Consider the following 13516-nt stretch of genomic DNA (forward strand, 5'->3'; position numbering starts at 1 on the left):
GAATCCCATTCCTGAACCCCAGCCTGTGGAAACCGAGCATCCCAGCTGGTGCCAGCCCTGGTGGCCACGGCAGCAGCCTTGGGAGCGGGTCCCTGGCTGGGGCTGTGGGAACCTCTTCACTCTGGTGCCCAGGGACAGGAGTGGAGGGAGCAGCTGCAGCTGAGTCGGGGCAGGCTCGGGTTGGATCTCAGGAAAAGGTTTTTGCCCAGAGGCTGCTGGGGCACTGCCCAGGCTGCCCAGGGAAGGGTCACAGCTCCAGGGCTCTCTGAGCTCCAGCAGCGTTTGGACAGCGCTGCCAGGCCCAGGCTGGCATTGCTGGGGTGTCCTGTGCAGGGCCAGCAGTTGGACTCGAGGATCCTGATGGGTCCCTCCCAGCTCAGCCAATTCCGTGGCTCTGGGATCCCATGACCCTGGGGATGGGACTGCCAATGGTTGCCATGGCAACGGGCTCTGGCTCCAGGCCTGAGCTGGTGTCCATGGCAACCACCCCTGGCATGGGGTCTCCATGGAGCTGCCCAGGGACTGACCATAGCAACAGGGGCTGGGGATGGTTGCCATGGAAACTGACCATAGCAACAGGGGCTGGTGATGGTTGCCATGGAAACTGACCACAGCAACAGGGGCTGGTGATGGTTGCCATGGAAACTGACCACAGCAACAGGGGTTCCTCGTGATGTTTGCCTGCTAAGAATCAGGTTTGTCACAGGCCCTCAGAGGGGTTCCGTGGGAGCTTTCCAAGAGTCTCCAGGCTGTTCAAGGCCTGGAATGTCACAGGCAGACACAGGGGCTCCATGGAGACCTCCCAGGGGTTTCTGGGGATGGTAAAGAGCTGTGTGGTCAGAGGCAGACACAGCCATTCCATGGTGACATGCCAGGGCACCTTGGGCTGCAAAGGCACCGATCTGTCACAGGCACTCACGGGGGCTCCACGGTGACATCCCAGGAGTCCCCAGGCTGCCAAAGAGCCGGGATGTGACAGGCAATCACAGGGGTTCCTGTCATGGGCAGAGTGGGAGCTTCAGGCAAAAGCTTTATTTCTTTATGGAGGAACTCCTGCTGAGTCATGAGGTGGAGAAATGACACTCAACAGCCACCATGGATCCTCAAACCCCTGCAGGACCCCCAGACTTATAAAATTCCTCCTAAGAGAGGAGACTGGGAGAGACTGGATCCAATCCCAGCCCCAAAATTTGTCAAAAGTGTAAAAGATTGGACAGGTGGAATTGAACCTTAATGCAATTTTCCCACAGGATTAACAATGGAATACCAGATATATTTATATAAACAAAGCTCTGATTGTTTCTGATCATGATTAGAAGAAAGAACTTTACCAGAGTTATTTACTCCACACTACAGGAGCAATAACCATTATTAGAATATTCTGCTCTAGAGAGCAATTTTGAAGTAAGCAGGGCCTTGCTGGAGTGGTTTGAGCCCATTGCAGGCAGAGCCTCCTGCTCCAGCAGGAACTGCCTTTCCTGTGCCAGGAGCAGGGCAGGTCCCGCTGCAGGAAAAGCCCCAGGCCAGCCCCAGCCCAGGGAAGGCCTCGGGCACAAGGGCAGAGTGCCGTGCTGGGAGCTGTGCCAGGGAGAGCCTGAGGCACCAAAGGCACCTTGGCAGCAGCAGCTGCTTGCAGGGCATGGCCAGAAGCCTCCCTTGGCAAGCCGGCCTGGTGGCCAGCACTGCAGAGCTGCTGCCTCAGGGCTCATTTCTGGCTGGGCTCTGGAAAGCCACTTCTGCTCCAGGAGCCTGACAGGGAAGCCATTGGCCCCAGCACCTTGGGGACAAGTTATTAATGACAAAACTCTTTGTGTCAGCAGAGACAAGTCAGGGGCAGAGGAAAGGGGAGAGCCAGGCCCAGGGGACAGGGCTGCCATGGTGATGGCTGTGAGGTCACTGCCCCTGCAGCAGCCTGGCTGCCCTCAGCAGACATTCTGACCAGAAGCATTGTGAGGGCACCCAGCACATCAGAGAACCCACACAACAGGAGTTCCATTCTCTGGGAGGGGATTTCACTGGGTCAGGTTGCACAAAGCTCCTGATCTTGGAGCATTCCTGGGATGAGGCATCCACTTCTCTGGAAAAACAGTTGCAGTTTAGTGCCACTCTCATAATTGCAAAATATTTCCTCCTTCTAACAAATGAAAATGGGCCTTCATTCAGTTTAGAGACATTGACCCTTCTTCTGTCCATGCAAGTTTTGGGAGAAAATAACTTTGATCACAGTTTCCATTTTCATAGACCTCGAAGAGGACCCAAAAATCTCCCAAGATGGGGTTTGGAGGCCTCATCACATATCCAGCAGGTGGAGGCTGTGGGCTCTGGGGTCACTGGTGTGGAGACTGAGGACAGAACAGGAGTAGCCTGGGAGGGAGCGAAGAGTGGTTTCGGAGAGGCTGGAGCTTTTCTTCATGGAGGATAAAAGCATGAGAAGGCAATAATGGCACCAAGGGCAGCCGGGGAGGCCCAGAGTTGACACCAGGAGAAAGGAATTTCCCTCCCAGGGCAGGGCTGTGGTGCAACACGTCCCCAGAAGAAGCCTGGAGCAGCCCAAGGCTTTGTGTGGCCAGGCAGAGGCAGGCAGGAGGCAGAGCTGTCAGCAAAGGAAGGGGCCAGCCAGGTGGGGCAGCCGGGGGATGAGGACAGCCTGCAGGGACAGAGGCGCAGGGCAGGGACACCGTAGGACAGCCTGGGCTGCAGAGGGCACAGGCATGTGCAGCAGCTGCAAGGCCCTGACAGAGCCAACCTGTGCAGCACTTTGGCCATGGCTGCTGGCCCTGGGCCTGAGGCCACCAGGGGACAAGTGACCCTTGCAGCCCTGGGGCCTCAGTGCCTCCTTGTCCCTGCTCAGCAGCCTGGCAGGGGCCGCCCCATGGTCCTGCCCTTGGCACTGCACATCCCCACATGCCAGTGCCCATCCCGGGAAGAGCCCTGAGCAATGAGGGAGGGACAGGATCTGCCTTGCCAGGGGCTGGGGCTCAGCCTTGGCCCTTTGCATTCCTGAAGCACATCCAGGTTTGCTCAGCACCAGAGACACCTTTCCCTTGCTGTCCCCACATGTCATCAGTGCCTCCAGTGTTCTGCTGTACCTGGAACCTGGGGACACTTTCTCAGTTGTGTCCCTGACAGGGATCTCTTCAAAGTAAAAGAAACCTCTGTGTTTCAATCTCACTTGGAATTCTTGAGAAGTTCTTTGAGCACACTCTGAGGGACTGGGTCTGATGCAAACGGCACCAAAGCCCCAGAGGGTCATTAAAGTCCTGGTGCTGTGTCTGTGCTGCTGAGCTGGGCCGGGCTCCTGGCCCAGAGACAGCTCCTGGCAAGGGCAGCGCTGCAGAGAGACAGCTCTGGCCAGGAGCAGCTCCTGTGCACAGCCCAGCAGGGCTGGGGCACTGCCAGGGCATGCCAGGGACACGAGCAGGGCACAGCCAGAGCTCACAGGGGCTCAGCACTGGCAGGGGTTGTGGGATGTCCCAGAGGGGGCTGTGTCACAGCAGCACATCTGTGGCTGTGTCACAGAGGCACAGAGCAGCTGTGATGTCAGAGAGGGGCTGTGTGACAGCACAGAGTGGGTTGTGTGAGGTCACAGATTGGGCTGTGAGTCACAGAGTGTGTTGTGTGAGGTCATTGAGCACCTATGGCATGATAGAGGGGACTGTGTGGCATCACAGAGCAGGCTGTGACATCATGGCATGGCTGTGTGACATCACAGAGTAGGCTGTGAGGTCAAAGTGTGTGCTGTGACATTACAGAGTGGCAGTATGACACCACAGGGAGGGTTTTTTGACATCACAGAGAAGGGTATATAGCCATCACTGGGTGGCTCTGTAACTTCATAGAGCAGGCTGTGACTTCAAAGAACAAACAGTGACAACTCAGGGTGACTTTGTGACATCACAGAGTCTTCTGTGACAACACAGAGCAGCCATATGACATCACAGGGTGACATCTCAGAGTTGGCTCTGTGACATTACAAGGGCTGTGTGACATCACAGGGGCTATGTGACATCACAGCGATCATTGTGTGACATCACAGGGGCTGTGTGAGGTCACTGGGGAGGTCACTCCACCCCAGCCCCCCCTCACAGTTCCCCCAGAGAAGTCCAACGCTGCTCGTGCACAGCGGGGTCCCCTGTCCCCCCGGGTCCCCCCGCCCCCGGTGCCGCAGCCTCCCCCAGAGGATGTTCCACAAGATCGACCCCAGAGCCTGACACGGGGACGGGGGACAGGGCTGTGGGGGGTGGGACAGGGACCCCCTGGCAGCGTCCCTGTGTCCCCCAGGGCCAGAGCCTGGGCCAGGGCTCCTTCACCCTGTTACCAACGAGGGCTTGAGAGCGCTGAAAAAAATCCCCAGCAAGGGAGCAGCAAAAACCAGATTTAATATTAAGCGACAGCACGGCAAAGTTCCTTGGCAAAAGTCACTCTGCTCCTGACTGGACACTTCAGGCACAGCAAGGAAACAAAGCAACAAGAAAAACCAAAAAACAAACAAACAAACAAACAAAAAAATCCAGGCAATCAAATGTCATTTTGACATTTGAATGAACAGAGAAATGGGGGTTTCCTTCCTCTGGAAAAGAACTGTCCTTCTAGACCAGCTGCCCATGGCCACAATTGGGATTTTACCTCCAATATTGCCTGTTGTGAGAGAGCGGAGGAGATTGTTGCCCCAAAACATTTCCTGTGTGGGGGAGGAAGGGGCAGGTCCAGCCTTGCCCTGCCCTGGAACCCCAGCCCTGCCCTGCCCTGGAACCCCAATCCCCCCAGAGCCTCTATCCCAGCCCAGCAGTGGCTGCCAGTCCCTGGCACAGCACAGGCAATGCTCCACAGCCACCTCTGGAGCCCCAGCCCAGCTCCTGAGTGACCAAATGACCCCAAGTCCCACCTGGGGAAAGGGCCCAGGGACACCAAGGGGTATTTAAGGCTGACCACAAGGCAAGCACACATCTTGACTCTACCTCCTCTTGGAATTTCTATCTGAACACTGCTGGAATCCAGGAGTTGGTAGCTCTGTGTCTGCTCCTCTATATCTTATTTTTCTCTCTTTCTGTGTCTACTTCTACTTCTGTCCTCTTGCACATGTTGATTAACTTAAAATTGAACAGGCTTAGAGATTGTGAAGTTGAATGGGCCAAGTTAATGCATTGAAAACTGTTTTTTGTTCATTGAATATCATATTAAACCTTTTGCCAAACTTTCTCTGATTTTCTGAAGTTCCCAGTAAAGGCTATTTTGTTGTCTGGAGCTCCTGAGAATCCTTTGTGGGTATTTCTCCAGTGCATCCAACAGAGAGTACATAAACAATTGCAATTTCTTATAAATGTTTCCCTTGAGTGCGTTTTTTAGTGGATGGGAGTCAGGGCTTGTGTGTCCTGCTTGGCACAGCCCAGGCAGGGCTTTCACAGCCCCATCCCACACTCCATTTCCCAGCTGGAGCCGCTGCTGCCTCTGAGTTCTGCTGCCCCAGCCCCAGGGACGCTCTCCTTGTCTGCCCATTCCCCCACGGTCTCTGGGCAGGGATGGCCTCAGTGGGGGCTGCTGACATCCTCAGCACCTTGGAGGCTGCTGCTGGATTTTACTGCTCCAGAGGCTTCTCCAGCCTTCAGCTCTTCAGTTTAGGCATTCAGTGCCTCAGGGCTCATTAATGTTCAGAACACCTTTAACAAGCCAAGCCTCTGGGAATAATGTAATTTAAGTTTTCAAATATTTTGTGGTTAGTTAGACAGATTTCAGAAGTGTATTCAAAGTGAATGTATTTTTTTTTTCAAAGATAGTGAGAAAAAAAAATTTAGGTCCTGTTTAGTTTTTTTTTACTGCTAATACATTGATATTTGCAATCTCCGATTGACATTGAATCCAAGAACATCCTCATGCAGTTTGAACAGTTATGAAAATCAAGACCCTTTATGGCTGACAATCAATCAGACTCTGTCCCTACCCCCACCCCACCATTTCCCCCATCCAAGCCCTGGGTAGGGATGGCCTCAGTGGGGGCTGCTGACATCCTCAGCACCTTGGAGGCTGCTGCTGAATTTTACTGCTCCAGAGGCTTCTTCAGCCTTCAGCTCTTCAATTCCGGAATTCCATGCCCCAGGGCTCATTAACATTCAGAACACCTTAACAAGCCAAACCTCTGGGAACAATTTAAGTTTTCAAATCTTTTGTGGTTAATTAGACAGATTTCAGAAGCCTATTGCAAGTGAATACACTATATTTAAAAAGACAGTGAGAAAGATTTTTTAAGTCCTGTATAGTCTTTTTTTTTTTACTGTTAATACATTCATAAGTGCAATCTCCAATGGACAGTGAATCCAAGAACCTCCTCATGCAGTTGGAATAGATATGAAAATCAAGACCCTTCATGGCTGACAATCAATCAGACTCTGTCCCTACACCCACCCCACCATTTCCCCCATCCAAGCCCTGGCACTCAGAGCAGCCTTGTGCAAATCTGAGCTCCCTCCAGCCCAGGCTGCACCTGCAGCTTTCAGCTCCTTGGCTCCAACTCCCACCTGCTTTCCCTGGAGAAGGAGCTGCCCGAGACACAGAGGGATGTTCATTTTTTGTCAGCCAACCAAGCCAAGGGAAGGCACAGCTCCATCCAATGCAAAAGTCATTCCTCTGCTGGCTATTAAATCCACTTTGCACAGCAGACAGTCTCAGAGCAATGGAAAACACCTTCTGTGCCCAGCACAGATCCCAAGTTGCCCCCAAACCCTCCCTGCCCCGATTCTGCCCAGATTTGCTCTTTGCACACACGAGTCACAGGCTGAAGTCAGGAGCTCCCTCCATGGCCAGAGGGAGGAAAAGAGGGAAAGTGGATGAAGAGCTCTCCTGTGCAGAGCCAAGGTCCAAGTGCCCCTGCAGTGGGAACCACAACTCATCAGGGTTGTGTCCTTTGGGCTCAGGGCCTGGTGACACTCAGAGGCACAGAAAGGTTTCTTGCCAACAAACACAAGTTGAACGTTTGAACAGTTTAATAACCATCACAGCTCTTCCCTCAGCTCTCTGGGAAGTCTCAGCAGCATCTGACATGTCCCCCTCACCCAAGAGATTTTTGTACAGGAACAGTTTTAGACAAAGACACAAGAAAAGGTAATTTTGTGATAGATATAAACACAACGAGGATGTTGTCTAATGTGATCTTTATTTGAACTTCAGAAAGATTGGACAACTCCCTGAAGCTCCAAGCATGAAACCAGTCAGTTGAGAAGCCCTTGAATGAGGAGAAAGCATCTGGAGGAGGAAATCTGGGAGCAAAGGGAAGTGCATAGATGCACCTGGTCTAGTGAAGAGATGGCCTTAGTCATGGCCATTTCAACAGGAGAGCTGGAAACACCCGAAGGAATAGGGAGAGGAAATAATAAACAGCATACTGGTGACACAAGTAGAAGGCAAGATCAGTATTTCTCCTCCTGCCATCAGTAGACCTCCAAGAAATTCCTGTTCCTGGAGGGAAAATTTTGCTGTTTCTTAAAAGTACTCAAGTGACCTAGATAATAAAATGACCTTGTATAATATGAAATGTACAAGTATAAAAACCTGTGCCCGTTTCCAGGCAGACATCAGGTGTGTGCCCATGACCAGGCAGTGCCACTTGTGCCCTGAGGTGCCCAGCTGGGATTGGATCTCTCAGAGAGGAGCTGAGGGAGAGCAGAGCACCTTGCAAGCTGCAGGTCCCTGCCAGCCCCGCAGGGCTCCTGTGCCATCAACATCTGCTCTGCTCCAGGCTGAAACAGGGCCCAGCACGGTGCCGGGATCATCAGAGAGCTGAGGTGTGTGCTGGAATTCCATGCCCTCGCCATGGCGCAGCAGCCCTGCATTTCCCTGCTCCAGCCTTGGTCTCCAGCACAGCCATGGAGGCTCTTTGGGCTCCTGAGTGTTCCTGCAGCCCCCAAGGGCAGCTGAGCTCTGCCTTTGGCACAGTCAGCCCTGGGCAGCGCAGGCCACGCTCAGCAATTCCTTGTCTGTGCCCGGCCTTGCTGCCAGCCCCGGCAGCGGCTGCGTGGCCCCTTGGTGGCCCTGTGCTGGCCCAGCCATGGTGCCACAGCCCCTGTGCAGGCCCAGCCCAGGACAGGAGCATTGCGGCTGGGAACGGCCCCTGTGCCGTGGTGCCCACGGCAGCCTTGGGGCTCTGTGCCCCATGGCCTCCCTGCTGGGCAGCCTCTGCCAGCTCCTGCCCAGCCCGTGGCACCTGTGGGGCTGCACAGACAGCCCTGCCCCGGGCTCTGCCGGCCTCTGGGCCAGCAGAGAGGCCGGCCAGGGCTGGCCATGGCCGGGAACAGGCCCTGAGCCCCGCAGCAGGATGGAGCTGGGCCACAGCCAAACTCAGCCCAGGCCAAAGCTGGGCTCAGCAGCCAGGGCTGCCAAGGGCTGGGGACAGAGGCTGGCGCTGACAAATGTCCTGGGCCCCCTCCCTGCTGTGTCCATGCCCCCAAGGGCACAGAGCAGCCTCCTCTCTCGGGCACTTGCCTGTTTTCAATGCCTTGCACAGGCGCTGGCCCTGCCCCACAAGGCCTGGGCTGAGTCCTGCCCCTGCACGCTCAGCCAGGCTGAGATGGACACTGATGGTTTCTGGGCCAGGCTCTCGGAGCCCAGCCCAGCTCCCTGCAAGCTCTGCCAGCTGCTCTGAGCTCTGTGCAGCACCAAGGGCCTCTCCCCAGCACAGCCCAGCCGGCTCTGGCCCCACAGCTCTGCTCAGGCCAGGCTGCTCTGGCCACTGGCCCCACGGCCTCAGCCCCTGCCAAGGGCACAGCAGCAGCTGCAGCTCAGCCAGGACTCAGCCCCAGCCATGGGGGAAGGGGCTTGCCCAAGGCACAAGGAGGCTCCCTGGCTGCCCTGCTCCCCTCGGCCTCAGCTGCTGAGAGCTCTGCAGCCCCTGCTGCCATCCCATCTGCCCAGGCCAGCACAAGAGCCCCGGCCTTGGGGCCCTCCAGAGCTGCTCCTGCTCCAGGCCCAGGGCCCATCCCAGAGCTGGGGCAGCCACAAAGCTCTGCCCATTTCTGCTCATTGCTGCTCTGATGGGCATGGATCCTCAGCCCCTTGGAGGTTGCTGATGAATTTTCCTACTCCAGAGGCCTCTTTTTCTTGAGCTCTTCAGTTCAGGAATTTAGTGAAAAAATCTCATAAACATTTGTTCAAATCTCCCGATCAAGAATAGTCTCTGGGAATAATTCAGGTTTTCAGTTCTTCTGTTGTTAATTAAACAAATTTCAGAAGTGTATTCAAAGTGAATATACTATATTTAAAACTCTGCAGAGAGAACTGCTTTGTCCTGTTTCCTTTCCTGTTTATAGCTTGATATCAACAATGTCCAATTGATATTGACCCGCAGCACCTTGTAATGCAGTCTGAACAGATGTGAAAATCAAGACCCTCCATGGCTGACAATCAATTAACACTTTGTCCCCACTCCCTCCCCACCATTTCCCTCATCCAAGCCCTGGCACTCCTATTGATCAGGAATGGTGTGGCCAGCAGGAGCAGGGTAGTGATTCTTCCCCTGTGCTCAGACCTGGTTGGGCAGCACCTCAAGTGCTGTGTCCAGTTCTGGGCCCCCCAATTTAGGAAGGACATGGAGGGGCTGGAGCATGTCCAGAGAAGGGCAACAAGGCTGGTGAGGGGCCTGGAACACAAGTCCTGTGACGAGCAGCTGGGGGAGCTGGGGTTGTTGATCCTGGAGAAGAGGAGGCTCAGGGGAGACCTCATCACTCTCTACAACTCCCTGACAGGAGGGTGCAGCCAGGTGGGGGTCGGGCTCTTTTCCCAGGGAACAGTGACAGGACAAGAGGACACAGCCTTCAGATGCATAAGTGGATGACTAGGCCAGACTTTAAGGAAATATTCTTCACACAAAGGGTGATTGGGCAATGGAATGGGCTGCCCAGGGAGGTGGGTGAGTCACTGTCCCTGGAAGTGTTTCAGCAAAGACTGGATGTGGCCTCAGTGCCATGGTCTGGGTGACAAGGTGGTGTTGGGTGCCAGGTTGGACTTGATGCTCTCCAAGGTCTTTGCCAGCCTGGTTGATTCTCTGATGATTGTGATACTGCAGGGCCCTGGGCAAGCAAGGGGCCATTGTGACACTGCAGGGCCTGGTGGCACTAAGAGGACCATGGGGACACTGTGTATGACATGGCACCACAGAGCCACGGGGCCACTGTGACACTGTGGGGCTGAATGGAAGCAAGGAGTGCATTGTGACAGTCTGGGTCCTGGTGGAACCACAGAGGCCACTGGGACACTGCGGGGCCTTGTGGAACCAAGGGGCCATTGTGCCACTGCAGAACCAAGGAGACCCTTGGGACAGCTTGGGGACAATGGGATCAAGGGGCCATTGCTCCACTGCAAGGACTCTGGGAACTGAGGGAACAATTGTGACACTGTGGTGCCCCATGGAACCAAGGGTCCCAGGTGACACTGCAGGATCTTGTGTCACCAGGCCTCCATTGTGACACTGCAGCGCTCTGAGGCCTTATGGAACCAAGAGGCCACTGTGACCCTGCAGGGCCTTGTGGAACCATGCAGAGCTCTGTGACAGAGCAGGACCTCGTGTCATGATGGGGCCACGGTGACACTGCAGGGCCCCATGGAACCAAGGGGCCAGTGCTGCTCCTCAGGGACTCATGGAATGAAGGCAACATGTTTGACACCGTGGTGGCCCTTGGGACCAAGAGGCCATTGTGACCCTGTGGGACCAAGGAGAGCATTGCTGCCCTGCCAGACCTCATGGAACCAAGGATCCACTGTGACACTGCAGGGCCTTGGGGGACCACGGTGCCATTGTGACACTGCAGGGCCCAAGGATCCCAGGGACTTTGTGACACCAAGGGGTCCCATGGAGCCAAAGGGACATTGTGACACTGGGAGGCCTCATGGAATTATGGAGACCATTGGGACACTCTGGGGCCTCATGGAACCGTGGTGACACCAAGTTGTCTGGGAGTGTTGATCTGCTGGAGGGCAGGAGGGCTCTGCACAGGGCCCTGGACAGGCTGGATCCAGGGCCCAAATCCAACAAGGTGAGGTTTAACAAGTCCAAGTGCCGGGTCCTGCACTTTGGCCACAACAAGCCCTGCAGCGCTCCAGGCTGGGGAAAGAGGGGCTGGAGAGCAGCCAGGCAGAAAGGGACCTGCAGGGACTGATGGACAGCAGGCTGGACATGAGCCAGCCATGTGCCCAGGTGGCCAAGAAGGCCAATGGCTCCTGGCCTGGATCAGGAATGGTGTGGCCAGCAGGAGCAGGGCAGTGATTCTTCCCCTGTGCTGGGCACTGGTTGGGCAGCACCTTGAGGGCCGTGTCCAGTTCTAGGCCCCCCAATTCAGGAAGGACATGGAGGGGCTGGAGCATGTCCAGAGAAGGGCAACAAGGCTGGTGAGGGGTCTGGAGCACAAGTCATGTGAGGAGCAGCTGAGGGAGCTGGGGTTGTTGATCCTGGAGAAGAGGAGGCTCAGGGGAGACAAGGCGGTGTCAGGGCACAGGTTGGACTTGATGATCTCCAAGGACTTTTCCAATCTTGCTGATTCTGGGATTCTCTGAAACCACCCTTGGAGCAGTTACAGGAGGAGCCCTGGGCCTCCTCATCAGAAGCTCCAGCAGCCCAGGTCCCTCAGCTTCTCCTCACAGCCCCAAAGCCCATCCTGTCAGTCCTGCAGAGCCTCTGCAGCTCCTCCTCCTTGCCCAGAACAGGGAGCCCCACAGGCAGACACAGCAGCCCAGATGTGCCCCCCTGGCCTGGGCTGCCTCTGGCAAGGGAGCAGCACGAGGCACTGCAGGAGCCTGCAGACAATTCCTGCAGCACTTGTGGGATGATCCTGCTCCCCAAGGGACGTTCCCATGGTGCCAAGTCAGGAAGTGCAATGGGGAGTGGGGCCAGAGAGGAAAGGGCAAACAGGGATGGGCTGTGTGCAGGGGAGGGAACAGGGCTGGGAAAGAGGGAGAAATTTGTAGCAGGAAGAGTAAAGAAAGCAAAGGTGAAGAAAGGGAAATGCTCAGGGCAGTTTGGGGGTGGCTGCCAGGCAGCCCTGGCTTTGAGCAACAGCGTCTGCAGTGGGACAGGAAAGTCCCAGCTGATGGGAACAAACTTTCTGGCTGAGTGCAGAGGCCAGGACAAAGCTGAGTGCTTTCCCTGGCGTCCCTCAGCCCTTCCTGGCCCCAGGGGCTGATGGCATTTGAGCTCCCTCAGGTTCATTCCGCCACACCAAAACTCTGGGGCTGCTGACGGGGGTTTTCTGTGCTGAGCATTGGCCTGGCCGTGTTCTTGAGAGAGCCTGGGCAAGGAGCCTGGAGCCCCCAGGCCCTGGCCTGAGACCTCAGCGCTGCCCCAGCAGTGCCCATGGCCTGTCCCTGCTGCAGCCCCGGCACTGCCACCCCCAGGACTGTGCACGGCCCCGAGAGCACTCAGGCCCTGCAGCAACACCAGGGCCACCAGGGCAGCGGGGCAGGGCCACGGGAGCAGCACTGGCAACACCAAGTGCTGCTGCTGCTGCTGGGCACAGCTGCTGTGCCAGCACTGATCTGCCCCCAGCTCTGCACACAGACATTGCTGCTGCAGCTCCAGAGGAGGCAACAAAAGGGCAGCTCTGCAGAAAACTCTGCAGGGAGATCCTTGAGTTCCTTTAAAGCCACCGAGAGCGCAGCCCCTCATTGACACAGTCTGTGGCCACAGGGAAGGTGGAGAGAAACAAAATGGGAAATGGCACAAGGAATAAATTTTCAATTGTGGACAACATGAAAAAACTAAAACAATGAAGAAGAACCTCCAAAATGAAACCAAGAAGAAATATCAAAATTACTTTTATTACAAGTGACTGGCAGAAATTGGCCAGCAGTTTAATGTTTCTGAAACCACCCAGTCATCAGTCTCCTCACAGCAGCCTTGAGCTCCTGGTTCCTCAGGCTGTAGATGTAGGGGTTCAGGGCTGGAGGCACCACCGAGTACAGAACTGACAGGGCCAGATCCAGGGATGGGGAGGACATCGAGGGGGGCTTCAGGTGAGCAAATGTGGCAGTGCTGAGGAACAGAGAGACCACAGCCAGGTGAGGGAGGCAGGTGGAAAAGGCTTTGTGCCGTCCCTGCTCAGAGGGGATCCTCAGCACGGCCCTGAAGATCTGCACATAGGAGAAAACAATGAACACAAAACAGCCAGATGATAAGCAGGCACTAACAGCAATGAGCCCAAGTTCCCTGAGATAGGATTTGGAGCAGGAGAGCTTGAGGATCTGTGGGATTTCACAGAAGAACTGGCCCAGGGCATTGCCATGGCACAGGGGCAGGGAAAATGTATTGGTGTTTGCAGCAGAGCATTGAGAAAGGCACTGGCCCAGGCAGCTGCTGCCATGTGGGCACAAGCTCTGCTGCCCAGGAGGGTCCCATAGTGCAGGGGTTTGCAGATGGACACGTAGCGGTCGTAGCACATGATGGTCAGGAGATAAAACTCTGTTGCAAGAAAAAAGAAAATCAGAAATGTTTGGGCAGCACATGCTGTGTAGGAGATGGTGCTGGTGTCCCAGAGGGAAT

The 13516-nt window shown here is 55.4% G+C and overlaps 2 pseudogenes; one reads left to right on the forward strand and one right to left on the reverse strand.

The window, feature by feature from the left end:
* Positions 1–13516, reverse strand: part of LOC128820668 (uncharacterized) — a 1438581-nt pseudogene that overhangs the window by 7339 nt on the left and 1417726 nt on the right.
* The window catches only part of LOC128820670 (zinc finger protein 850-like), a 488361-nt pseudogene that overhangs the window by 1312 nt on the left and 473533 nt on the right, over positions 1–13516 (forward strand).

This window comes from Vidua macroura, chromosome 30 (assembly GCF_024509145.1).
Source record: "Vidua macroura isolate BioBank_ID:100142 chromosome 30, ASM2450914v1, whole genome shotgun sequence".
In the NCBI taxonomy this organism is placed as follows: Eukaryota; Metazoa; Chordata; class Aves; order Passeriformes; family Viduidae; genus Vidua; species Vidua macroura.